Below are 24,034 nucleotides of genomic sequence, written 5' to 3' on the forward strand. Positions count from 1 at the left end.
TTAAAGAAAGTACAGGAAGAAGCTCCCATGTATGCAGCAGCACGTCATCCACCAGAATCTATCTTCCCCTTGTAAGAAGCCATTGGATGACGTGCCCTGCTGTGGACCTTCGCGTTGCAGCCCGTCGTGTTGACCTACCTCATATCCATCTGTCATATCTCCATGTTGTATCCCGAGCCGAGTGTGCGAGTCGTCGTCGTCACAAAGGACCAGCTATGCCAATTTCATCAGAGAGGTGTGGATTTTTTTATGATCCTTGACAGTTGGGAGTGCCTTTCAGCACCATGAGGTGAAAGTGTGCATTTTGTCCCAGAAAGTAGAGGTGAGACCTCGTTTGCATTTTGCCTTAAAGATCTGGGGCTTTTCTCTGGGAAAATGTTTCCTTCTGGGCCTTTTCTAGAGACACCTTTGTCAAATGCCAGTTTAATTAGCATAACAGTTCCCACAATGCTCTGCTCTGGCTCAATGTCCACCTATGCCTAGCCAAAACCTTAATGAGCGCTCATTGGGCATGCATTATCTACCAAAGCAGCCAGAAGTTTAGCTTTGCGCAGTGGCAGTATCATAGCCCATGAGGTGTTAACCGAGGCGTGATTATTGCTAATTGAAAACTATTCCCAATACCCCGCCATGATGACTTGAAAAATAGTCAGCAATGGCAATTTTTGATAGTCTCTTGTGAGACTGGCATGCCTGGTTAAAAACAGATGAATCACCTTAAGTCTTTGAAAGCTTGGCTGCTGTGGGCCATGAAAGAGTGGCAAAGAACTCTGCACATCTACCACGCGTTACTTTCTTCACCTGGCTTGTGTTTTTGTGACGGGTTCGGAAAGTTCTGCACGGGTTTTTTTCATACCAGAGCTCTCCTACAAGCAAGCAATATCCTCGTAAGAGCAAAAGAGCAGGAAGTAGTGCTCATTCTTTGGAGAATCGTCTTGCTGCCAACCCTGGAAGAACACGTCCCTCCCCTTGAAGGGAAATGGTGACTGAAAGGCCTTAATGACTTTTCACTGAAGCTTTCCCTTTTTTGGTTTAAAGAAAGTACAGGAAGAAGCTCCCATGTATGCAGCAGCACGTCATCCACCAGAATCTATCTTCCCCTTGTAAGAAGCCATTGGATGACGTGCCCTGCTGTGGACCTTCGCGTTGCAGCCCGTCGTGTTGACCTACCTCATATCCATCTGTCATATCTCCATGTTGTATCCCGAGCCGAGTGTGCGAGTCGTCGTCGTCACAAAGGACCAGCTATGCCAATTTCATCAGAGAGGTGTGGATTTTTTTTATGATCCTTGACAGTTGGGAGTGCCTTTCAGCACCATGAGGTGAAAGTGTGCATTTTGTCCCAGAAAGTAGAGGTGAGACCTCGTTTGCATTTTGCCTTAAAGATCTGGGGCTTTTCTCTGGGAAAATGTTTCCTTCTGGGCCTTTTCTAGAGACACCTTTGTCAAATGCCAGTTTAATTAGCATAACAGTTCCCACAATGCTCTGCTCTGGCTCAATGTCCACCTATGCCTAGCCAAAACCTTAATGAGCGCTCATTGGGCATGCATTATCTACCAAAGCAGCCAGAAGGTTAGCTTTGCGCAGTGGCAGTATCATAGTCCATGAGGTGTTAACCGAGGCGTGATTATTGCTAATTGAAAACTATTCCCAATACCCCGCCATGATGACTTGAAAAATAGTCAGCAATGGCAATTTTCGATAGTCTCTTGTGAGACTGGCATGCCTGGTTAAAAACAGATGAATCACCTTAAGTCTTTGAAAGCTTGGCTGCTGTGGGCCATGAAAGAGTGGCAAAGAACTCTGCACATCTACCACGCGTTACTTTCTTCACCTGGCTTGTGTTTTTGTGACGGGTTCGGAAAGTTCTGCACGGGTTTTTTTCATACCAGAGCTCTCCTACAAGCAAGCAATATCCTCGTAAGAGCAAAAGAGCAGGAAGTAGTGCTCATTCTTTGGAGAATCGTCTTGCTGCCAACCCTGGAAGAACACGTCCCACCCCTTGAAGGGAAATGGTGACTGAAAGGCCTTAATGACTTTTCACTGAAGCTTTCCCTTTTTTGGTTTAAAGAAAGTACAGGAAGAAGCTCCCATGTATGCAGCAGCACGTCATCCACCAGAATCTATCTTCCCCTTGTAAGAAGCCATTGGATGACGTGCCCTGCTGTGGACCTTCGCGTTGCAGCCCGTCGTGTTGACCTACCTCATATCCATCTGTCATATCTCCATGTTGTATCCCGAGCCGAGTGTGCGAGTCGTCGTCGTCACAAAGGACCAGCTATGCCAATTTCATCAGAGAGGTGTGGATTTTTTTATGATCCTTGACAGTTGGGAGTGCCTTTCAGCACCATGAGGTGAAAGTGTGCATTTTGTCCCAGAAAGTAGAGGTGAGACCTCGTTTGCATTTTGCCTTAAAGATCTGGGGCTTTTCTCTGGGAAAATGTTTCCTTCTGGGCCTTTTCTAGAGACACCTTTGTCAAATGCCAGTTTAATTAGCATAACAGTTCCCACAATGCTCTGCTCTGGCTCAATGTCCACCTATGCCTAGCCAAAACCTTAATGAGCGCTCATTGGGCATGCATTATCTACCAAAGCAGCCAGAAGGTTAGCTTTGCGCAGTGGCAGTATCATAGCCCATGAGGTGTTAACCGAGGCGTGATTATTGCTAATTGAAAACTATTCCCAATACCCCGCCATGATGACTTGAAAAATAGTCTCTTGTGAGACTGGCATGCCTGGTTAAAAACAGATGAATCACCTTAAGTCTTTGAAAGCTTGGCTGCTGTGGGCCATGAAAGAGTGGCAAAGAACTCTGCACATCTACCACGCGTTACTTTCTTCACCTGGCTTGTGTTTTTGTGACGGGTTCGGAAAGTTCTGCACGGGTTTTTTTCATACCAGAGCTCTCCTACAAGCAATATCCTCGTAAGAGCAAAAGAGCAGGAAGTAGTGCTCATTCTTTGGAGAATCGTCTTGCTGCCAACCCTGGAAGAACACGTCCCTCCCCTTGAAGGGAAATGGTGACTGAAAGGCCTTAATGACTTTTCACTGAAGCTTTCCCTTTTTTGGTTTAAAGAAAGTACAGGAAGAAGCTCCCATGTATGCAGCAGCACGTCATCCACCAGAATCTATCTTCCCCTTGTAAGAAGCCATTGGATGACGTGCCCTGCTGTGGACCTTCGCGTTGCAGCCCGTCGTGTTGACCTACCTCATATCCATCTGTCATATCTCCATGTTGTATCCCGAGCCGAGTGTGCGAGTCGTCGTCGTCACAAAGGACCAGCTATGCCAATTTCATCAGAGAGGTGTGGATTTTTTTATGATCCTTGACAGTTGGGAGTGCCTTTCAGCACCATGAGGTGAAAGTGTGCATTTTGTCCCAGAAAGTAGAGGTGAGACCTCGTTTGCATTTTGCCTTAAAGATCTGGGGCTTTTCTCTGGGAAAATGTTTCCTTCTGGGCCTTTTCTAGAGACACCTTTGTCAAATGCCAGTTTAATTAGCATAACAGTTCCCACAATGCTCTGCTCTGGCTCAATGTCCACCTATGCCTAGCCAAAACCTTAATGAGCGCTCATTGGGCATGCATTATCTACCAAAGCAGCCAGAAGGTTAGCTTTGCGCAGTGGCAGTATCATAGCCCATGAGGTGTTAACCGAGGCGTGATTATTGCTAATTGAAAACTATTCCCAATACCCCGCCATGATGACTTGAAAAATAGTCAACAAGGGCAATTTTTGATAGTCTCTTGTGAGACTGGCATGCCTGGTTAAAAACAGATGAATCACCTTAAGTCTTTGAAAGCTTGGCTGCTGTGGGCCATGAAAGAGTGGCAAAGAACTCTGCACATCTACCACGCGTTACTTTCTTCACCTGGCTTGTGTTTTTGTGACGGGTTCGGAAAGTTCTGCACGGGTTTTTTTCATACCAGAGCTCTCCTACAAGCAATATCCTCGTAAGAGCAAAAGAGCAGGAAGTAGTGCTCATTCTTTGGAGAATCGTCTTGCTGCCAACCCTGGAAGAACACGTCCCTCCCCTTGAAGGGAAATGGTGACTGAAAGGCCTTAATGACTTTTCACTGAAGCTTTCCCTTTTTTGGTTTAAAGAAAGTACAGGAAGAAGCTCCCATGTATGCAGCAGCACGTCATCCACCAGAATCTATCTTCCCCTTGTAAGAAGCCATTGGATGACGTGCCCTGCTGTGGACCTTCGCGTTGCAGCCTGTCGTGTTGACCTACCTCATATCCATCTGTCATATCTCCATGTTGTATCCCGAGCCGAGTGTGCGAGTCGTCGTCGTCACAAAGGACCAGCTATGCCAATTTCATCAGAGAGGTGTGGATTTTTTTATGATCCTTGACAGTTGGGAGTGCCTTTCAGCACCATGAGGTGAAAGTGTGCATTTTGTCCCAGAAAGTAGAGGTGAGACCTCGTTTGCATTTTGCCTTAAAGATCTGGGGCTTTTCTCTGGGAAAATGTTTCCTTCTGGGCCTTTTCTAGAGACACCTTTGTCAAATGCCAGTTTAATTAGCATAACAGTTCCCACAATGCTCTGCTCTGGCTCAATGTCCACCTATGCCTAGCCAAAACCTTAATGAGCGCTCATTGGGCATGCATTATCTACCAAAGCAGCCAGAAGGTTAGCTTTGCGCAGTGGCAGTATCATAGCCCATGAGGTGTTAACTGAGGCGTGATTATTGCTAATTGAAAACTATTCCCAATACCCCGCCATGATGACTTGAAAAATAGTCAGCAATGGCAATTTTTGATAGTCTCTTGTGACACTGGCATGCCTAAAAACAGATGAATCACCTTAAGTCTTTGAAAGCTTGGCTGCTGTGGGCCATTAAAGAGTGGCAAAGAACTCTGCACATCTACCACGCGTTACTTTCTTCACCTGGCTTGTGTTTTTGTGACGGGTTCGGAAAGTTCTGCACGGGTTTTTTTCATACCAGAGCTCTCCTACAAGCAATATCCTCGTAAGAGCAAAAGAGCAGGAAGTAGTGCTCATTCTTTGGAGAATCGTCTTGCTGCCAACCCTGGAAGAACACGTCCCTCCCCTTGAAGGGAAATGGTGACTGAAAGGCCTTAATGACTTTTCACTGAAGCTTTCCCTTTTTTGGTTTAAAGAAAGTACAGGAAGAAGCTCCCATGTATGCAGCAGCACGTCATCCACCAGAATCTATCTTCCCCTTGTAAGAAGCCATTGGATGACGTGCCCTGCTGTGGACCTTCGCGTTGCAGCCTGTCGTGTTGACCTACCTCATATCCATCTGTCATATCTCCATGTTGTATCCCGAGCCGAGTGTGCGAGTCGTCGTCGTCACAAAGGACCAGCTATGCCAATTTCATCAGAGAGGTGTGGATTTTTTTATGATCCTTGACAGTTGGGAGTGCCTTTCAGCACCATGAGGTGAAAGTGTGCATTTTGTCCCAGAAAGTAGAGGTGAGACCTCGTTTGCATTTTGCCTTAAAGATCTGGGGCTTTTCTCTGGGAAAATGTTTCCTTCTGGGCCTTTTCTAGAGACACCTTTGTCAAATGCCAGTTTAATTAGCATAACAGTTCCCACAATGCTCTGCTCTGGCTCAATGTCCACCTATGCCTAGCCAAAACCTTAATGAGCGCTCATTGGGCATGCATTATCTACCAAAGCAGCCAGAAGGTTAGCTTTGCGCAGTGGCAGTATCATAGCCCATGAGGTGTTAACCGAGGCGTGATTATTGCTAATTGAAAACTATTCCCAATACCCCGCCATGATGACTTGAAAAATAGTCAGCAATGGCAATTTTTGATAGTCTCTTGTGAGACTGGCATGCCTGGTTAAAAACAGATGAATCACCTTAAGTCTTTGAAAGCTTGGCCGCTGTGGGCCATGAAAGAGTGGCAAAGAACTCTGCACATCTACCACGCGTTACTTTCTTCACCTGGCTTGTGTTTTTGTGACGGGTTCGGAAAGTTCTGCACGGGTTTTTTTCATACCAGAGCTCTCCTACAAGCAAGCAATATCCTCGTAAGAGCAAAAGAGCAGGAAGTAGTGCTCATTCTTTGGAGAATCGTCTTGCTGCCAACCCTGGAAGAACACGTCCCACCCCTTGAAGGGAAATGGTGACTGAAAGGCCTTAATGACTTTTCACTGAAGCTTTCCCTTTTTTGGTTTAAAGAAAGTACAGGAAGAAGCTCCCATGTATGCAGCAGCACGTCATCCACCAGAATCTATCTTCCCCTTGTAAGAAGCCATTGGATGACGTGCCCTGCTGTGGACCTTCGCGTTGCAGCCTGTCGTGTTGACCTACCTCATATCCATCTGTCATATCTCCATGTTGTATCCCGAGCCGAGTGTGCGAGTCGTCGTCGTCACAAAGGACCAGCTATGCCAATTTCATCAGAGAGGTGTGGATTTTTTTATGATCCTTGACAGTTGGGAGTGCCTTTCAGCACCATGAGGTGAAAGTGTGCATTTTGTCCCAGAAAGTAGAGGTGAGACCTCGTTTGCATTTTGCCTTAAAGATCTGGGGCTTTTCTCTGGGAAAATGTTTCCTTCTGGGCCTTTTCTAGAGACACCTTTGTCAAATGCCAGTTTAATTAGCATAACAGTTCCCACAATGCTCTGCTCTGGCTCAATGTCCACCTATGCCTAGCCAAAACCTTAATGAGCGCTCATTGGGCATGCATTATCTACCAAAGCAGCCAGAAGGTTAGCTTTGCGCAGTGGCAGTATCATAGCCCATGAGGTGTTAACCGAGGCGTGATTATTGCTAATTGAAAACTATTCCCAATACCCCGCCATGATGACTTGAAAAATAGTCAGCAATGGCAATTTTTGATAGTCTCTTGTGAGACTGGCATGCCTGGTTAAAAACAGATGAATCACCTTAAGTCTTTGAAAGCTTGGCCGCTGTGGGCCATGAAAGAGTGGCAAAGAACTCTGCACATCTACCACGCGTTACTTTCTTCACCTGGCTTGTGTTTTTGTGACGGGTTCGGAAAGTTCTGCACGGGTTTTTTTCATACCAGAGCTCTCCTACAAGCAAGCAATATCCTCGTAAGAGCAAAAGAGCAGGAAGTAGTGCTCATTCTTTGGAGAATCGTCTTGCTGCCAACCCTGGAAGAACACGTCCCACCCCTTGAAGGGAAATGGTGACTAAAAGGCCTTAATGACTTTTAACTGAAGCTTTCCCTTTTCTGGTTTAAAGAAAGTACAGGAAGAAGCTCCCATGTATGCAGCAGCACGTCATCCACCAGAATCTATCTTCCCCTTGTAAGAAGCCATTGGATGACGTGCCCTGCTGTGGACCTTCGCGTTGCAGCCCGTCGTGTTGACCTACCTCATATCCATCTGTCATATCTCCATGTTGTATCCCGAGCCGAGTGTGCGAGTCGTCGTCACAAAGGACCAGCTATGCCAATTTCATCAGAGAGGTGTGGATTTTTTTATGATCCTTGACAGTTGGGAGTGCCTTTCAGCACCATGAGGTGAAAGTGTGCATTTTGTCCCAGAAAGTAGAGGTGAGACCTCGTTTGCATTTTGCCTTAAAGATCTGGGGCTTTTCTCTGGGAAAATGTTTCCTTCTGGGCCTTTTCTAGAGACACCTTTGTCAAATGCCAGTTTAATTAGCATAACAGTTCCCACAATGCTCTGCTCTGGCTCAATGTCCACCTATGCCTAGCCAAAACCTTAATGAGCGCTCATTGGGCATGCATTATCTACCAAAGCAGCCAGAAGGTTAGATTTGCGCAGTGGCAGTATCATAGCCCATGAGGTGTTAACCGAGGCGTGATTATTGCTAATTGAAAACTATTCCCAATACCCCGCCATGATGACTTGGAAAATAGTCAGCAATGGCAATTTTTGATAGTCTCTTGTGAGACTGGCATGCCTGGTTAAAAACAGATGAATCACCTTAAGTCTTTGAAAGCTTGGCTGCTGTGGGCCATGAAAGAGTGGCAAAGAACTCTGCACATCTACCACGCGTTACTTTCTTCACCTGGCTTGTGTTTTTGTGACGGGTTCGGAAAGTTCTGCACGGGTTTTTTTCATACCAGAGCTCTCCTACAAGCAAGCAATATCCTCGTAAGAGCAAAAGAGCAGGAAGTAGTGCTCATTCTTTGGAGAATCGTCTTGCTGCCAACCCTGGAAGAACACGTCCCACCCCTTGAAGGGAAATGGTGACTGAAAGGCCTTAATGACTTTTCACTGAAGCTTTCCCTTTTTTGGTTTAAAGAAAGTACAGGAAGAAGCTCCCATGTATGCAGCAGCACGTCATCCACCAGAATCTATCTTCCCCTTGTAAGAAGCCATTGGATGACGTGCCCTGCTGTGGACCTTCGCGTTGCAGCCCGTCGTGTTGACCTACCTCATATCCATCTGTCATATCTCCATGTTGTATCCCGAGCCGAGTGTGCGAGTCGTCGTCGTCACAAAGGACCAGCTATGCCAATTTCATCAGAGAGGTGTGGATTTTTTTATGATCCTTGACAGTTGGGAGTGCCTTTCAGCACCATGAGGTGAAAGTGTGCATTTTGTCCCAGAAAGTAGAGGTGAGACCTCGTTTGCATTTTGCCTTAAAGATCTGGGGCTTTTCTCTGGGAAAATGTTTCCTTCTGGGCCTTTTCTAGAGACACCTTTGTCAAATGCCAGTTTAATTAGCATAACAGTTCCCACAATGCTCTGCTCTGGCTCAATGTCCACCTATGCCTAGCCAAAACCTTAATGAGCGCTCATTGGGCATGCATTATCTACCAAAGCAGCCAGAAGGTTAGCTTTGCGCAGTGGCAGTATCATAGCCCATGAGGTGTTAACCGAGGCGTGATTATTGCTAATTGAAAACTATTCCCAATACCCTGCCATGATGACTTGAAAAATAGTTAGCAATGGCAATTTTTGATAGTCTCTTGTGAGACTGGCATGCCTGGTTAAAAACAGATGAATCACCTTAAGTCTTTGAAAGCTTGGCTGCTGTGGGCCATTAAAGAGTGGCAAAGAACTCTGCACATCTACCACGCGTTACTTTCTTCACCTGGCTTGTGTTTTTGTGACGGGTTCGGAAAGTTCTGCACGGGTTTTTTTCATACCAGAGCTCTCCTACAAGCAATATCCTCGTAAGGGCAAAAGAGCAGGAAGTAGTGCTCATTCTTTGGAGAATCGTCTTGCTGCCAACCCTGGAAGAACACGTCCCTCCCCTTGAAGGGAAATGGTGACTGAAAGGCCTTAATGACTTTTCACTGAAGCTTTCCCTTTTTTGGTTTAAAGAAAGTACAGGAAGAAGCTCCCATGTATGCAGCAGCACGTCATCCACCAGAATCTATCTTCCCCTTGTAAGAAGCCATTGGATGACGTGCCCTGCTGTGGACCTTCGCGTTGCAGCCTGTCGTGTTGACCTACCTCATATCCATCTGTCATATCTCCATGTTGTATCCCGAGCCGAGTGTGCGAGTCGTCGTCGTCACAAAGGACCAGCTATGCCAATTTCATCAGAGAGGTGTGGATTTTTTTATGATCCTTGACAGTTGGGAGTGCCTTTCAGCACCATGAGGTGAAAGTGTGCATTTTGTCCCAGAAAGTAGAGGTGAGACCTCGTTTGCATTTTGCCTTAAAGATCTGGGGCTTTTCTCTGGGAAAATGTTTCCTTCTGGGCCTTTTCTAGAGACACCTTTGTCAAATGCCAGTTTAATTAGCATAACAGTTCCCACAATGCTCTGCTCTGGCTCAATGTCCACCTATGCCTAGCCAAAACCTTAATGAGCGCTCATTGGGCATGCATTATCTACCAAAGCAATCAGAAGGTTAGCTTTGTGCAGTGGCAGTATCATAGCCCATGAGGTGTTAACCGAGGCGTGATTATTGCTAATTGAAAACTATTCCCAATACCCCGCCATGATGACTTGAAAAATAGTCAGCAATGGCAATTTTTGATAGTCTCTTGTGAGACTGGCATGCCTGGTTAAAAACAGATGAATCACCTTAAGTCTTTGAAAGCTTGGCTGCTGTGGGCCATGAAAGAGTGGCAAAGAACTCTGCACATCTACCACGCGTTACTTTCTTCACCTGGCTTGTGTTTTTGTGACGGGTTCGGAAAGTTCTGCACGGGTTTTTTTCATACCAGAGCTCTCCTACAAGCAAGCAATATCCTCGTAAGAATAAAAGAGCAGGAAGTAGTGCTCATTCTTTGGAGAATCGTCTTGCTGCCAACCCTGGAAGAACACGTCCCACCCCTTGAAGGGAAATGGTGACTGAAAGGCCTTAATGACTTTTCACTGAAGCTTTCCCTTTTTTGGTTTAAAGAAAGTACAGGAAGAAGCTCCCATGTATGCAGCAGCACGTCATCCACCAGAATCTATCTTCCCCTTGTAAGAAGCCATTGGATGACGTGCCCTGCTGTGGACCTTCGCGTTGCAGCCCGTCGTGTTGACCTACCTCATATCCATCTGTCATATCTCCATGTTGTATCCCGAGCCGAGTGTGCGAGTCGTCGTCGTCACAAAGGACCAGCTATGCCAATTTCATCAGAGAGGTGTGGATTTTTTTATGATCCTTGACAGTTGGGAGTGCCTTTCAGCACCATGAGGTGAAAGTGTGCATTTTGTCCCAGAAAGTAGAGGTGAGACCTCGTTTGCATTTTGCCTTAAAGATCTGGGGCTTTTCTCTGGGAAAATGTTTCCTTCTGGGCCTTTTCTAGAGACACCTTTGTCAAATGCCAGTTTAATTAGCATAACAGTTCCCACAATGCTCTGCTCTGGCTCAATGTCCACCTATGCCTAGCCAAAACCTTAATGAGCGCTCATTGGGCATGCATTATCTACCAAAGCAGCCAGAAGGTTAGCTTTGCGCAGTGGCAGTATCATAGCCCATGAGGTGTTAACCGAGGCGTGATTATTGCTAATTGAAAACTATTCCCAATATCCCGCCATGATGACTTGAAAAATAGTCAGCAATGGCAATTTTTGATAGTCTCTTGTGAGACTGGCATGCCTAAAAACAGATGAATCACCTTAAGTCTTTGAAAGCTTGGCTGCTGTGGGCCATTAAAGAGTGGCAAAGAACTCTGCACATCTACCACGCGTTACTTTCTTCACCTGGCTTGTGTTTTTGTGACGGGTTCGGAAAGTTCTGCACGGGTTTTTTTCATACCAGAGCTCTCCTACAAGCAATATCCTCGTAAGAGCAAAAGAGCAGGAAGTAGTGCTCATTCTTTGGAGAATCGTCTTGCTGCCAACCCTGGAAGAACACGTCCCACCCCTTGAAGGGAAATGGTGACTGAAAGGCCTTAATGACTTTTCACTGAAGCTTTCCCTTTTTTGGTTTAAAGAAAGTACAGGAAGAAGCTCCCATGTATGCAGCAGCACGTCATCCACCAGAATCTATCTTCCCCTTGTAAGAAGCCATTGGATGACGTGCCCTGCTGTGGACCTTCGCGTTGCAGCCCGTCGTGTTGACCTACCTCATATCCATCTGTCATATCTCCATGTTGTATCCCGAGCCGAGTGTGCGAGTCGTCGTCGTCACAAAGGACCAGCTATGCCAATTTCATCAGAGAGGTGTGGATTTTTTTATGATCCTTGACAGTTGGGAGTGCCTTTCAGCACCATGAGGTGAAAGTGTGCATTTTGTCCCAGAAAGTAGAGGTGAGACCTCGTTTGCATTTTGCCTTAAAGATCTGGGGCTTTTCTCTGGGAAAATGTTTCCTTCTGGGCCTTTTCTAGAGACACCTTTGTCAAATGCCAGTTTAATTAGCATAACAGTTCCCACAATGCTCTGCTCTGGCTCAATGTCCACCTATGCCTAGCCAAAACCTTAATGAGCGCTCATTGGGCATGCATTATCTACCAAAGCAGCCAGAAGGTTAGCTTTGCGCAGTGGCAGTATCATAGCCCATGAGGTGTTAACCGAGGCGTGATTATTGCTAATTGAAAACTATTCCCAATACCCCGCCATGATGACTTGAAAAATAGTCAGCAATGGCAATTTTTGATAGTCTCTTGTGAGACTGGCATGCCTGGTTAAAAACAGATGAATCACCTTAAGCCTTTGAAAGCTTGGCTGCTGTGGGCCATGAAAGAGTGGCAAAGAACTCTGCACATCTACCACGCGTTACTTTCTTCACCTGGCTTGTGTTTTTGTGACGGGTTCGGAAAGTTCTGCACGGGTTTTTTTCATACCAGAGCTCTCCTACAAGCAAGCAATATCCTCGTAAGAGCAAAAGAGCAGGAAGTAGTGCTCATTCTTTGGAGAATCGTCTTGCTGCCAACCCTGGAAGAACACGTCCCACCCCTTGAAGGGAAATGGTGACTGAAAGGCCTTAATGACTTTTCACTGAAGCTTTCCCTTTTTTGGTTTAAAGAAAGTACAGGAAGAAGCTCCCATGTATGCAGCAGCACGTCATCCACCAGAATCTATCTTCCCCTTGTAAGAAGCCATTGGATGACGTGCCCTGCTGTGGACCTTCGCGTTGCAGCCCGTCGTGTTGACCTACCTCATATCCATCTGTCATATCTCCATGTTGTATCCCGAGCCGAGTGTGCGAGTCGTCGTCGTCACAAAGGACCAGCTATGCCAATTTCATCAGAGAGGTGTGGATTTTTTTATGATCCTTGACAGTTGGGAGTGCCTTTCAGCACCATGAGGTGAAAGTGTGCATTTTGTCCCAGAAAGTAGAGGTGAGACCTCGTTTGCATTTTGCCTTAAAGATCTGGGGCTTTTCTCTGGGAAAATGTTTCCTTCTGGGCCTTTTCTAGAGACACCTTTGTCAAATGCCAGTTTAATTAGCATAACAGTTCCCACAATGCTCTGCTCTGGCTCAATGTCCACCTATGCCTAGCCAAAACCTTAATGAGCGCTCATTGGGCATGCATTATCTACCAAAGCAGCCAGAAGGTTAGCTTTGCGCAGTGGCAGTATCATAGCCCATGAGGTGTTAACTGAGGCGTGATTATTGCTAATTGAAAACTATTCCCAATACCCCGCCATGATGACTTGAAAAATAGTCAGCAATGGCAATTTTTGATAGTCTCTTGTGACACTGGCATGCCTAAAAACAGATGAATCACCTTAAGTCTTTGAAAGCTTGGCTGCTGTGGGCCATTAAAGAGTGGCAAAGAACTCTGCACATCTACCACGCGTTACTTTCTTCACCTGGCTTGTGTTTTTGTGACGGGTTCGGAAAGTTCTGCACGGGTTTTTTTCATACCAGAGCTCTCCTACAAGCAAGCAATATCCTCGTAAGAGCAAAAGAGCAGGAAGTAGTGCTCATTCTTTGGAGAATCGTCTTGCTGCCAACCCTGGAAGAACACGTCCCACCCCTTGAAGGGAAATGGTGACTAAAAGGCCTTAATGACTTTTAACTGAAGCTTTCCCTTTTTTGGTTTAAAGAAAGTACAGGAAGAAGCTCCCATGTATGCAGCAGCACGTCATCCACCAGAATCTATCTTCCCCTTGTAAGAAGCCATTGGATGACGTGCCCTGCTGTGGACCTTCGCGTTGCAGCCCGTCGTGTTGACCTACCTCATATCCATCTGTCATATCTCCATGTTGTATCCCGAGCCGAGTGTGCGAGTCGTCGTCACAAAGGACCAGCTATGCCAATTTCATCAGAGAGGTGTGGATTTTTTTATGATCCTTGACAGTTGGGAGTGCCTTTCAGCACCATGAGGTGAAAGTGTGCATTTTGTCCCAGAAAGTAGAGGTGAGACCTCGTTTGCATTTTGCCTTAAAGATCTGGGGCTTTTCTCTGGGAAAATGTTTCCTTCTGGGCCTTTTCTAGAGACACCTTTGTCAAATGCCAGTTTAATTAGCATAACAGTTCCCACAATGCTCTGCTCTGGCTCAATGTCCACCTATGCCTAGCCAAAACCTTAATGAGCGCTCATTGGGCATGCATTATCTACCAAAGCAGCCAGAAGGTTAGCTTTGCGCAGTGGCAGTATCATAGCCCATGAGGTGTTAACCGAGGTGTGATTATTGCTAATTGAAAACTATTCCCAATACCCCGCCATGATGACTTGAAAAATAGTCAGCAATGGCAATTTTTGATAGTCTCTTGTGAGACTGGCATGCCTGGTTAAAAACAGATGAATCACCTTAAGTCTTTGAAAGCTTGGCTGCTGTGGGCCATGAAAGAGTGGCAAAGAACTCTGCACATCTACCACGCGTTACTTTCTTCACCTGGCTTGTGTTTTTGTGACGGGTTCGGAAAGTTCTGCACGGGTTTTTTTCATACCAGAGCTCTCCTACAAGCAAGCAATATCCTCGTAAGAGCAAAAGAGCAGGAAGTAGTGCTCATTCTTTGGAGAATCGTCTTGCTGCCAACCCTGGAAGAACACGTCCCACCCCTTGAAGGGAAATGGTGACTGAAAGGCCTTAATGACTTTTCACTGAAGCTTTCCCTTTTTTGGTTTAAAGAAAGTACAGGAAGAAGCTCCCATGTATGCAGCAGCACGTCATCCACCAGAATCTATCTTCCCCTTGTAAGAAGCCATTGGATGACGTGCCCTGCTGTGGACCTTCGCGTTGCAGCCCGTCGTGTTGACCTACCTCATATCCATCTGTCATATCTCCATGTTGTATCCCGAGCCGAGTGTGCGAGTCGTCGTCGTCACAAAGGACCAGCTATGCCAATTTCATCAGAGAGGTGTGGATTTTTTTATGATCCTTGACAGTTGGGAGTGCCTTTCAGCACCATGAGGTGAAAGTGTGCATTTTGTCCCAGAAAGTAGAGGTGAGACCTCGTTTGCATTTTGCCTTAAAGATCTGGGGCTTTTCTCTGGGAAAATGTTTCCTTCTGGGCCTTTTCTAGAGACACCTTTGTCAAATGCCAGTTTAATTAGCATAACAGTTCCCACAATGCTCTGCTCTGGCTCAATGTCCACCTATGCCTAGCCAAAACCTTAATGAGCGCTCATTGGGCATGCATTATCTACCAAAGCAGCCAGAAGGTTAGCTTTGCGCAGTGGCAGTATCATAGCCCATGAGGTGTTAACCGAGGCGTGATTATTGCTAATTGAAAACTATTCCCAATACCCCGCCATGATGACTTGAAAAATAGTCTCTTGTGAGACTGGCATGCCTGGTTAAAAACAGATGAATCTCCTTAAGTCTTTGAAAGCTTGGCTGCTGTGGGCCATGAAAGAGTGGCAAAGAACTCTGCACATCTACCACGCGTTACTTTCTTCACCTGGCTTGTGTTTTTGTGACGGGTTCGGAAAGTTCTGCACGGGTTTTTTTCATACCAGAGCTCTCCTACAAGCAAGCAATATCCTCGTAAGAGCAAAAGAGCAGGAAGTAGTGCTCATTCTTTGGAGAATCGTCTTGCTGCCAACCCTGGAAGAACACGTCCCACCCCTTGAAGGGAAATGGTGACTAAAAGGCCTTAATGACTTTTAACTGAAGCTTTCCCTTTTTTGGTTTAAAGAAAGTACAGGAAGAAGCTCCCATGTATGCAGCAGCACGTCATCCACCAGAATCTATCTTCCCCTTGTAAGAAGCCATTGGATGACGTGCCCTGCTGTGGACCTTCGCGTTGCAGCCCGTCGTGTTGACCTACCTCATATCCATCTGTCATATCTCCATGTTGTATCCCGAGCCGAGTGTGCGAGTCGTCGTCACAAAGGACCAGCTATGCCAATTTCATCAGAGAGGTGTGGATTTTTTTATGATCCTTGACAGTTGGGAGTGCCTTTCAGCACCATGAGGTGAAAGTGTGCATTTTGTCCCAGAAAGTAGAGGTGAGACCTCGTTTGCATTTTGCCTTAAAGATCTGGGGCTTTTCTCTGGGAAAATGTTTCCTTCTGGGCCTTTTCTAGAGACACCTTTGTCAAATGCCAGTTTAATTAGCATAACAGTTCCCACAATGCTCTGCTCTGGCTCAATGTCCACCTATGCCTAGCCAAAACCTTAATGAGCGCTCATTGGGCATGCATTATCTACCAAAGCAGCCAGAAGGTTAGCTTTGCGCAGTGGCAGTATCATAGCCCATGAGGTGTTAACCGAGGCGTGATTATTGCTAATTGAAAACTATTCCCAATACCCCGCCATGATGACTTGAAAAATAGTCAGCAATGGCAATTTTTGATAGTCTCTTGTGAGACTGGCATGCCTGGTTAAAAACAGATGAATCACCTTAAGTCTTTGAAAGCTTGGCTGCTGTGGGCCATGAAAGAGTGGCAAAGAACTCTGCACATCTACCACGCGTTACTTTCTTCACCTGGCTTGTGTTTTTGTGACGGGTTCGGAAAGTTCTGCACGGGTTTTTTTCATACCAGAGCTCTCCTACAAGCAAGCAATATCCTCGTAAGAGCAAAAGAGCAGGAAGTAGTGCTCATTCTTTGGAGAATCGTCTTGCTGCCAACCCTGGAAGAACACGTCCCACCCCTTGAAGGGAAATGGTGACTGAAAGGCCTTAATGACTTTTCACTGAAGCTTTCCCTTTTTTGGTTTAAAGAAAGTACAGGAAGAAGCTCCCATGTATGCAGCAGCACGTCATCCACCAGAATCTATCTTCCCCTTGTAAGAAGCCATTGGATGACGTGCCCTGCTGTGGACCTTCGCGTTGCAGCCCGTCGTGTTGACCTACCTCATATCCATCTGTCATATCTCCATGTTGTATCCCGAGCCGAGTGTGCGAGTCGTCGTCGTCACAAAGGACCAGCTATGCCAATTTCATCAGAGAGGTGTGGATTTTTTTATGATCCTTGACAGTTGGGAGTGCCTTTCAGCACCATGAGGTGAAAGTGTGCATTTTGTCCCAGAAAGTAGAGGTGAGACCTCGTTTGCATTTTGCCTTAAAGATCTGGGGCTTTTCTCTGGGAAAATGTTTCCTTCTGGGCCTTTTCTAGAGACACCTTTGTCAAATGCCAGTTTAATTAGCATAACAGTTCCCACAATGCTCTGCTCTGGCTCAATGTCCACCTATGCCTAGCCAAAACCTTAATGAGCGCTCATTGGGCATGCATTATCTACCAAAGCAGCCAGAAGGTTAGCTTTGCGCAGTGGCAGTATCATAGCCCATGAGGTGTTAACTGAGGCGTGATTATTGCTAATTGAAAACTATTCCCAATACCCCGCCATGATGACTTGAAAAATAGTCAGCAATGGCAATTTTTGATAGTCTCTTGTGACACTGGCATGCCTAAAAACAGATGAATCACCTTAAGTCTTTGAAAGCTTGGCTGCTGTGGGCCATTAAAGAGTGGCAAAGAACTCTGCACATCTACCACGCGTTACTTTCTTCACCTGGCTTGTGTTTTTGTGACGGGTTCGGAAAGTTCTGCACGGGTTTTTTTCATACCAGAGCTCTCCTACAAGCAAGCAATATCCTCGTAAGAGCAAAAGAGCAGGAAGTAGTGCTCATTCTTTGGAGAATCGTCTTGCTGCCAACCCTGGAAGAACACGTCCCACCCCTTGAAGGGAAATGGTGACTAAAAGGCCTTAATGACTTTTAACTGAAGCTTTCCCTTTTTTGGTTTAAAGAAAGTACAGGAAGAAGCTCCCATGTATGCAGCAGCACGTCATCCACCAGAATCTATCTTCCCCTTGTAAGAAGCCATTGGATGACGTGCCCTGCTGTGGACCTTCGCGTTGCAGCCCGTCGTGTTGACCTACCTCATATCCATCTGTCATATCTCCATGTTGTATCCCGAGCCGAGTGTGCGAGTCGTCGTCACAAAGGACCAGCTATGCCAATTTCATCAGAGAGGTGTGGATTTTTTTATGATCCTTGACAGTTGGGAGTGCCTTTCAGCACCATGAGGTGAAAGTGTGCATTTTGTCCCAGAAAGTAGAGGTGAGACCTCGTTTGCATTTTGCCTTAAAGATCTGGGGCTTTTCTCTGGGAAAATGTTTCCTTCTGGGCCTTTTCTAGAGACACCTTTGTCAAATGCCAGTTTAATTAGCATAACAGTTCCCACAATGCTCTGCTCTGGCTCAATGTCCACCTATGCCTAGCCAAAACCTTAATGAGCGCTCATTGGGCATGCATTATCTACCAAAGCAGCCAGAAGGTTAGCTTTGCGCAGTGGCAGTATCATAGCCCATGAGGTGTTAACCGAGGCGTGATTATTGCTAATTGAAAACTATTCCCAATACCCCGCCATGATGACTTGAAAAATAGTCAGCAATGGCAATTTTTGATAGTCTCTTGTGAGACTGGCATGCCTGGTTAAAAACAGATGAATCACCTTAAGTCTTTGAAAGCTTGGCTGCTGTGGGCCATGAAAGAGTGGCAAAGAACTCTGCACATCTACCACGCGTTACTTTCTTCACCTGGCTTGTGTTTTTGTGACGGGTTCGGAAAGTTCTGCACGGGTTTTTTTCATACCAGAGCTCTCCTACAAGCAAGCAATATCCTCGTAAGAGCAAAAGAGCAGGAAGTAGTGCTCATTCTTTGGAGAATCGTCTTGCTGCCAACCCTGGAAGAACACGTCCCACCCCTTGAAGGGAAATGGTGACTGAAAGGCCTTAATGACTTTTCACTGAAGCTTTCCCTTTTTTGGTTTAAAGAAAGTACAGGAAGAAGCTCCCATGTATGCAGCAGCACGTCATCCACCAGAATCTATCTTCCCCTTGTAAGAAGCCATTGGATGACGTGCCCTGCTGTGGACCTTCGCGTTGCAGCCCGTCGTGTTGACCTACCTCATATCCATCTGTCATATCTCCATGTTGTATCCCGAGCCGAGTGTGCGAGTCGTCGTCGTCACAAAGGACCAGCTATGCCAATTTCATCAGAGAGGTGTGGATTTTTTTATGATCCTTGACAGTTGGGAGTGCCTTTCAGCACCATGAGGTGAAAGTGTGCATTTTGTCCCAGAAAGTAGAGGTGAGACCTCGTTTGCATTTTGCCTTAAAGATCTGGGGCTTTTCTCTGGGAAAATGTTTCCTTCTGGGCCTTTTCTAGAGACACCTTTGTCAAATGCCAGTTTAATTAGCATAACAGTTCCCACAATGCTCTGCTCTGGCTCAATGTCCACCTATGCCTAGCCAAAACCTTAATGAGCGCTCATTGGGCATGCATTATCTACCAAAGCAGCCAGAAGGTTAGCTTTGCGCAGTGGCAGTATCATAGCCCATGAGGTGTTAACCGAGGCGTGATTATTGCTAATTGAAAACTATTCCCAATACCCCGCCATGATGACTTGAAAAATAGTCTCTTGTGAGACTGGCATGCCTGGTTAAAAACAGATGAATCTCCTTAAGTCTTTGAAAGCTTGGCTGCTGTGGGCCATGAAAGAATGGCAAAGAACTCTGCACATCTACCACGCGTTACTTTCTTCACCTGGCTTGTGTTTTTGTGACGGGTTCGGAAAGTTCTGCACGGGTTTTTTTCATACCAGAGCTCTCCTACAAGCAAGCAATATCCTCGTAAGAGCAAAAGAGCAGGAAGTAGTGCTCATTCTTTGGAGAATCGTCTTGCTGCCAACCCTGGAAGAACACGTCCCACCCCTTGAAGGGAAATGGTGACTAAAAGGCCTTAATGACTTTTAACTGAAGCTTTCCCTTTTTTGGTTTAAAGAAAGTACAGGAAGAAGCTCCCATGTATGCAGCAGCACGTCATCCACCAGAATCTATCTTCCCCTTGTAAGAAGCCATTGGATGACGTGCCCTGCTGTGGACCTTCGCGTTGCAGCCCGTCGTGTTGACCTACCTCATATCCATCTGTCATATCTCCATGTTGTATCCCGAGCCGAGTGTGCGAGTCGTCGTCACAAAGGACCAGCTATGCCAATTTCATCAGAGAGGTGTGGATTTTTTTATGATCCTTGACAGTTGGGAGTGCCTTTCAGCACCATGAGGTGAAAGTGTGCATTTTGTCCCAGAAAGTAGAGGTGAGACCTCGTTTGCATTTTGCCTTAAAGATCTGGGGCTTTTCTCTGGGAAAATGTTTCCTTCTGGGCCTTTTCTAGAGACACCTTTGTCAAATGCCAGTTTAATTAGCATAACAGTTCCCACAATGCTCTGCTCTGGCTCAATGTCCACCTATGCCTAGCCAAAACCTTAATGAGCGCTCATTGGGCATGCATTATCTACCAAAGCAGCCAGAAGGTTAGCTTTGCGCAGTGGCAGTATCATAGCCCATGAGGTGTTAACCGAGGCGTGATTATTGCTAATTGAAAACTATTCCCAATACCCCGCCATGATGACTTGAAAAATAGTCAGCAATGGCAATTTTTGATAGTCTCTTGTGAGACTGGCATGCCTAAAAACAGATGAATCACCTTAAGTCTTTGAAAGCTTGGCTGCTGTGGGCCATGAAAGAGTGGCAAAGAACTCTGCACATCTACCACGCGTTACTTTCTTCACCTGGCTTGTGTTTTTGTGACGGGTTCGGAAAGTTCTGCACGGGTTTTTTTCATACCAGAGCTCTCCTACAAGCAAGCAATATCCTCGTAAGAGCAAAAGAGCAGGAAGTAGTGCTCATTCTTTGGAGAATCGTCTTGCTGCCAACCCTGGAAGAACACGTCCCACCCCTTGAAGGGAAATGGTGACTAAAAGGCCTTAATGACTTTTAACTGAAGCTTTCCCTTTTTTGGTTTAAAGAAAGTACAGGAAGAAGCTCCCATGTATGCAGCAGCACGTCATCCACCAGAATCTATCTTCCCCTTGTAAGAAGCCATTGGATGACGTGCCCTGCTGTGGACCTTCGCGTTGCAGCCCGTCGTGTTGACCTACCTCATATCCATCTGTCATATCTCCATGTTGTATCCCGAGCCGAGTGTGCGAGTCGTCATCACAAAGGACCAGCTATGCCAATTTCATCAGAGAGGTGTGGATTTTTTTATGATCCTTGACAGTTGGGAGTGCCTTTCAGCACCATGAGGTGAAAGTGTGCATTTTGTCCCAGAAAGTAGAGGTGAGACCTCGTTTGCATTTTGCCTTAAAGATCTGGGGCTTTTCTCTGGGAAAATGTTTCCTTCTGGGCCTTTTCTAGAGACACCTTTGTCAAATGCCAGTTTAATTAGCATAACAGTTCCCACAATGCTCTGCTCTGGCTCAATGTCCACCTATGCCTAGCCAAAACCTTAATGAGCGCTCATTGGGCATGCATTATCTACCAAAGCAGCCAGAAGGTTAGCTTTGCGCAGTGGCAGTATCATAGCCCATGAGGTGTTAACCGAGGCGTGATTATTGCTAATTGAAAACTATTCCCAATACCCCGCCATGATGACTTGAAAAATAGTCAGCAATGGCAATTTTTGATAGTCTCTTGTGAGACTGGCATGCCTGGTTAAAAACAGATGAATCACCTTAAGTCTTTGAAAGCTTGGCTGCTGTGGGCCATGAAAGAGTGGCAAAGAACTCTGCACATCTACCACGCGTTACTTTCTTCACCTGGCTTGTGTTTTTGTGACGGGTTCGGAAAGTTCTGCACGGGTTTTTTTCATACCAGAGCTCTCCTACAAGCAAGCAATATCCTCGTAAGAGCAAAAGAGCAGGAAGTAGTGCTCATTCTTTGGAGAATCGTCTTGCTGCCAACCCTGGAAGAACACGTCCCACCCCTTGAAGGGAAATGGTGACTAAAAGGCCTTAATGACTTTTAACTGAAGCTTTCCCTTTTTTGGTTTAAAGAAAGTACAGGAAGAAGCTCCCATGTATGCAGCAGCACGTCATCCACCAGAATCTATCTTCCCCTTGTAAGAAGCCATTGGATGACGTGCCCTGCTGTGGACCTTCGCGTTGCAGCCCGTCGTGTTGACCTACCTCATATCCATCTGTCATATCTCCATGTTGTATCCCGAGCCGAGTGTGCGAGTCGTCGTCGTCACAAAGGACCAGCTATGCCAATTTCATCAGAGAGGTGTGGATTTTTTTATGATCCTTGACAGTTGGGAGTGCCTTTCAGCACCATGAGGTGAAAGTGTGCATTTTGTCCCAGAAAGTAGAGGTGAGACCTCGTTTGCATTTTGCCTTAAAGATCTGGGGCTTTTCTCTGGGAAAATGTTTCCTTCTGGGCCTTTTCTAGAGACACCTTTGTCAAATGCCAGTTTAATTAGCATAACAGTTCCCACAATGCTCTGCTCTGGCTCAATGTCCACCTATGCCTAGCCAAAACCTTAATGAGCGCTCATTGGGCATGCATTATCTACCAAAGCAGCCAGAAGGTTAGCTTTGCGCAGTGGCAGTATCATAGCCCATGAGGTGTTAACCGAGGCGTGATTATTGCTAATTGAAAACTATTCCCAATACCCCGCCATGATGACTTGAAAAATAGTCAGCAATGGCAATTTTTGATAGTCTCTTGTGAGACTGGCATGCCTGGTTAAAAACAGATGAATCACCTTAAGTCTTTGAAAGCTTGGCTGCTGTGGGCCATGAAAGAGTGGCAAAGAACTCTGCACATCTACCACGCGTTACTTTCTTCACCTGGCTTGTGTTTTTGTGACGGGTTCGGAAAGTTCTGCACGGGTTTTTTTCATACCAGAGCTCTCCTACAAGCAAGCAATATCCTCGTAAGAGCAAAAGAGCAGGAAGTAGTGCTCATTCTTTGGAGAATCGTCTTGCTGCCAACCCTGGAAGAACACGTCCCACCCCTTGAAGGGAAATGGTGACTGAAAGGCCTTAATGACTTTTCACTGAAGCTTTCCCTTTTTTGGTTTAAAGAAAGTACAGGAAGAAGCTCCCATGTATGCAGCAGCACGTCATCCACCAGAATCTATCTTCCCCTTGTAAGAAGCCATTGGATGACGTGCCCTGCTGTGGACCTTCGCGTTGCAGCCCGTCGTGTTGACCTACCTCATATCCATCTGTCATATCTCCATGTTGTATCCCGAGCCGAGTGTGCGAGTCGTCATCACAAAGGACCAGCTATGCCAATTTCATCAGAGAGGTGTGGATTTTTTTATGATCCTTGACAGTTGGGAGTGCCTTTCAGCACCATGAGGTGAAAGTGTGCATTTTGTCCCAGAAAGTAGAGGTGAGACCTCGTTTGCATTTTGCCTTAAAGATCTGGGGCTTTTCTCTGGGAAAATGTTTCCTTCTGGGCCTTTTCTAGAGACACCTTTGTCAAATGCCAGTTTAATTAGCATAACAGTTCCCACAATGCTCTGCTCTGGCTCAATGTCCACCTATGCCTAGCCAAAACCTTAATGAGCGCTCATTGGGCATGCATTATCTACCAAAGCAGCCAGAAGGTTAGCTTTGCGCAGTGGCAGTATCATAGCCCATGAGGTGTTAACCGAGGCGTGATTATTGCTAATTGAAAACTATTCCCAATACCCCGCCATGATGACTTGAAAAATAGTCAGCAATGGTAATTTTTGATAGTCTCTTGTGAGACTGGCATGCCTGGTTAAAAACAGATGAATCACCTTAAGTCTTTGAAAGCTTGGCTGCTGTGGGCCATGAAAGAGTGGCAAAGAACTCTGCACATCTACCACGCGTTACTTTCTTCACCTGGCTTGTGTTTTTGTGACGGGTTCGGAAAGTTCTGCACGGGTTTTTTTCATACCAGAGCTCTCCTACAAGCAAGCAATATCCTCGTAAGAGCAAAAGAGCAGGAAGTAGTGCTCATTCTTTGGAGAATCGTCTTGCTACCAACCCTGGAAGAACACGTCCCACCCCTTGAAGGGAAATGGTGACTGAAAGGCCTTAATGACTTTTCACTGAAGCTTTCCCTTTTTTGGTTTAAAGAAAGTACAGGAAGAAGCTCCCATGTATGCAGCAGCACGTCATCCACCAGAATCTATCTTCCCCTTGTAAGAAGCCATTGGATGACGTGCCCTGCTGTGGACCTTCGCGTTGCAGCCCGTCGTGTTGACCTACCTCATATCCATCTGTCATATCTCCATGTTGTATCCCGAGCCGAGTGTGCGAGTCGTCGTCGTCACAAAGGACCAGCTATGCCAATTTCATCAGAGAGGTGTGGATTTTTTTATGATCCTTGACAGTTGGGAGTGCCTTTCAGCACCATGAGGTGAAAGTGTGCATTTTGTCCCAGAAAGTAGAGGTGAGACCTCGTTTGCATTTTGCCTTAAAGATCTGGGGCTTTTCTCTGGGAAAATGTTTCCTTCTGGGCCTTTTCTAGAGACACCTTTGTCAAATGCCAGTTTAA

At 46.1% G+C, this 24,034-nt stretch overlaps 20 non-coding genes and 3 pseudogenes across 20 annotated transcripts; all 23 read left to right on the forward strand.

Moving 5' to 3' along the window:
- Positions 1 to 542: 542 nt before the first annotated feature.
- LOC149277765 (U4 spliceosomal RNA) lies at positions 543 to 684 on the forward strand. The gene has a single exon (XR_016279026.1). It is a non-coding gene; the product is annotated as a U4 spliceosomal RNA (small nuclear RNA).
- Positions 685 to 1,575: 891 nt separating this feature from the next.
- On the forward strand, positions 1,576 to 1,717 carry LOC149277766 (U4 spliceosomal RNA). The gene has a single exon (XR_016278991.1). It is a non-coding gene; the product is annotated as a U4 spliceosomal RNA (small nuclear RNA).
- Positions 1,718 to 2,607: 890 nt separating this feature from the next.
- Positions 2,608 to 2,726, forward strand: LOC149277767 (U4 spliceosomal RNA; annotated as a pseudogene).
- Positions 2,727 to 3,612: 886 nt separating this feature from the next.
- LOC149277768 (U4 spliceosomal RNA) lies at positions 3,613 to 3,754 on the forward strand. Its single transcript, XR_016278941.1, has one exon. It is a non-coding gene; the product is annotated as a U4 spliceosomal RNA (small nuclear RNA).
- An 886-nt stretch (positions 3,755 to 4,640) lies between these two features.
- On the forward strand, positions 4,641 to 4,780 carry LOC149277769 (U4 spliceosomal RNA). Its single transcript, XR_016279001.1, has one exon. It is a non-coding gene; the product is annotated as a U4 spliceosomal RNA (small nuclear RNA).
- An 884-nt stretch (positions 4,781 to 5,664) lies between these two features.
- LOC149277770 (U4 spliceosomal RNA) lies at positions 5,665 to 5,806 on the forward strand. Its single transcript, XR_016279027.1, has one exon. It is a non-coding gene; the product is annotated as a U4 spliceosomal RNA (small nuclear RNA).
- Positions 5,807 to 6,696: 890 nt separating this feature from the next.
- On the forward strand, positions 6,697 to 6,838 carry LOC149277771 (U4 spliceosomal RNA). Its single transcript, XR_016279028.1, has one exon. It is a non-coding gene; the product is annotated as a U4 spliceosomal RNA (small nuclear RNA).
- Positions 6,839 to 7,725: 887 nt separating this feature from the next.
- On the forward strand, positions 7,726 to 7,867 carry LOC149277772 (U4 spliceosomal RNA). Its single transcript, XR_016278965.1, has one exon. It is a non-coding gene; the product is annotated as a U4 spliceosomal RNA (small nuclear RNA).
- Positions 7,868 to 8,757: 890 nt separating this feature from the next.
- LOC149277773 (U4 spliceosomal RNA) lies at positions 8,758 to 8,899 on the forward strand. The gene has a single exon (XR_016278970.1). It is a non-coding gene; the product is annotated as a U4 spliceosomal RNA (small nuclear RNA).
- Positions 8,900 to 9,785: 886 nt separating this feature from the next.
- Positions 9,786 to 9,927, forward strand: LOC149277774 (U4 spliceosomal RNA). The gene has a single exon (XR_016278883.1). It is a non-coding gene; the product is annotated as a U4 spliceosomal RNA (small nuclear RNA).
- An 890-nt stretch (positions 9,928 to 10,817) lies between these two features.
- On the forward strand, positions 10,818 to 10,959 carry LOC149277775 (U4 spliceosomal RNA). Its single transcript, XR_016278879.1, has one exon. It is a non-coding gene; the product is annotated as a U4 spliceosomal RNA (small nuclear RNA).
- An 882-nt stretch (positions 10,960 to 11,841) lies between these two features.
- Positions 11,842 to 11,983, forward strand: LOC149277776 (U4 spliceosomal RNA). Its single transcript, XR_016279029.1, has one exon. It is a non-coding gene; the product is annotated as a U4 spliceosomal RNA (small nuclear RNA).
- Positions 11,984 to 12,873: 890 nt separating this feature from the next.
- LOC149277777 (U4 spliceosomal RNA) lies at positions 12,874 to 13,013 on the forward strand. The gene has a single exon (XR_016279002.1). It is a non-coding gene; the product is annotated as a U4 spliceosomal RNA (small nuclear RNA).
- An 885-nt stretch (positions 13,014 to 13,898) lies between these two features.
- LOC149277778 (U4 spliceosomal RNA) lies at positions 13,899 to 14,040 on the forward strand. Its single transcript, XR_016278942.1, has one exon. It is a non-coding gene; the product is annotated as a U4 spliceosomal RNA (small nuclear RNA).
- Positions 14,041 to 14,930: 890 nt separating this feature from the next.
- On the forward strand, positions 14,931 to 15,049 carry LOC149277779 (U4 spliceosomal RNA; annotated as a pseudogene).
- Positions 15,050 to 15,936: 887 nt separating this feature from the next.
- Positions 15,937 to 16,078, forward strand: LOC149277780 (U4 spliceosomal RNA). The gene has a single exon (XR_016279030.1). It is a non-coding gene; the product is annotated as a U4 spliceosomal RNA (small nuclear RNA).
- Positions 16,079 to 16,968: 890 nt separating this feature from the next.
- LOC149277781 (U4 spliceosomal RNA) lies at positions 16,969 to 17,108 on the forward strand. The gene has a single exon (XR_016279003.1). It is a non-coding gene; the product is annotated as a U4 spliceosomal RNA (small nuclear RNA).
- Positions 17,109 to 17,993: 885 nt separating this feature from the next.
- LOC149277782 (U4 spliceosomal RNA) lies at positions 17,994 to 18,135 on the forward strand. The gene has a single exon (XR_016279031.1). It is a non-coding gene; the product is annotated as a U4 spliceosomal RNA (small nuclear RNA).
- An 890-nt stretch (positions 18,136 to 19,025) lies between these two features.
- On the forward strand, positions 19,026 to 19,144 carry LOC149277783 (U4 spliceosomal RNA; annotated as a pseudogene).
- An 887-nt stretch (positions 19,145 to 20,031) lies between these two features.
- LOC149277784 (U4 spliceosomal RNA) lies at positions 20,032 to 20,173 on the forward strand. Its single transcript, XR_016279033.1, has one exon. It is a non-coding gene; the product is annotated as a U4 spliceosomal RNA (small nuclear RNA).
- Positions 20,174 to 21,056: 883 nt separating this feature from the next.
- Positions 21,057 to 21,198, forward strand: LOC149277785 (U4 spliceosomal RNA). The gene has a single exon (XR_016279034.1). It is a non-coding gene; the product is annotated as a U4 spliceosomal RNA (small nuclear RNA).
- Positions 21,199 to 22,088: 890 nt separating this feature from the next.
- On the forward strand, positions 22,089 to 22,230 carry LOC149277786 (U4 spliceosomal RNA). Its single transcript, XR_016279035.1, has one exon. It is a non-coding gene; the product is annotated as a U4 spliceosomal RNA (small nuclear RNA).
- Positions 22,231 to 23,117: 887 nt separating this feature from the next.
- On the forward strand, positions 23,118 to 23,259 carry LOC149277787 (U4 spliceosomal RNA). The gene has a single exon (XR_016278946.1). It is a non-coding gene; the product is annotated as a U4 spliceosomal RNA (small nuclear RNA).
- The last annotated feature ends 775 nt before the right edge of the window (positions 23,260 to 24,034 follow it).

The sequence above is a fragment of the Sceloporus occidentalis genome, unplaced genomic scaffold (assembly GCF_023333645.1).
Source record: "Sceloporus occidentalis isolate IW3139 unplaced genomic scaffold, rSceOcc1.0.p SCAF_206, whole genome shotgun sequence".
NCBI lineage: Eukaryota > Metazoa > Chordata > Lepidosauria > Squamata > Phrynosomatidae > Sceloporus > Sceloporus occidentalis.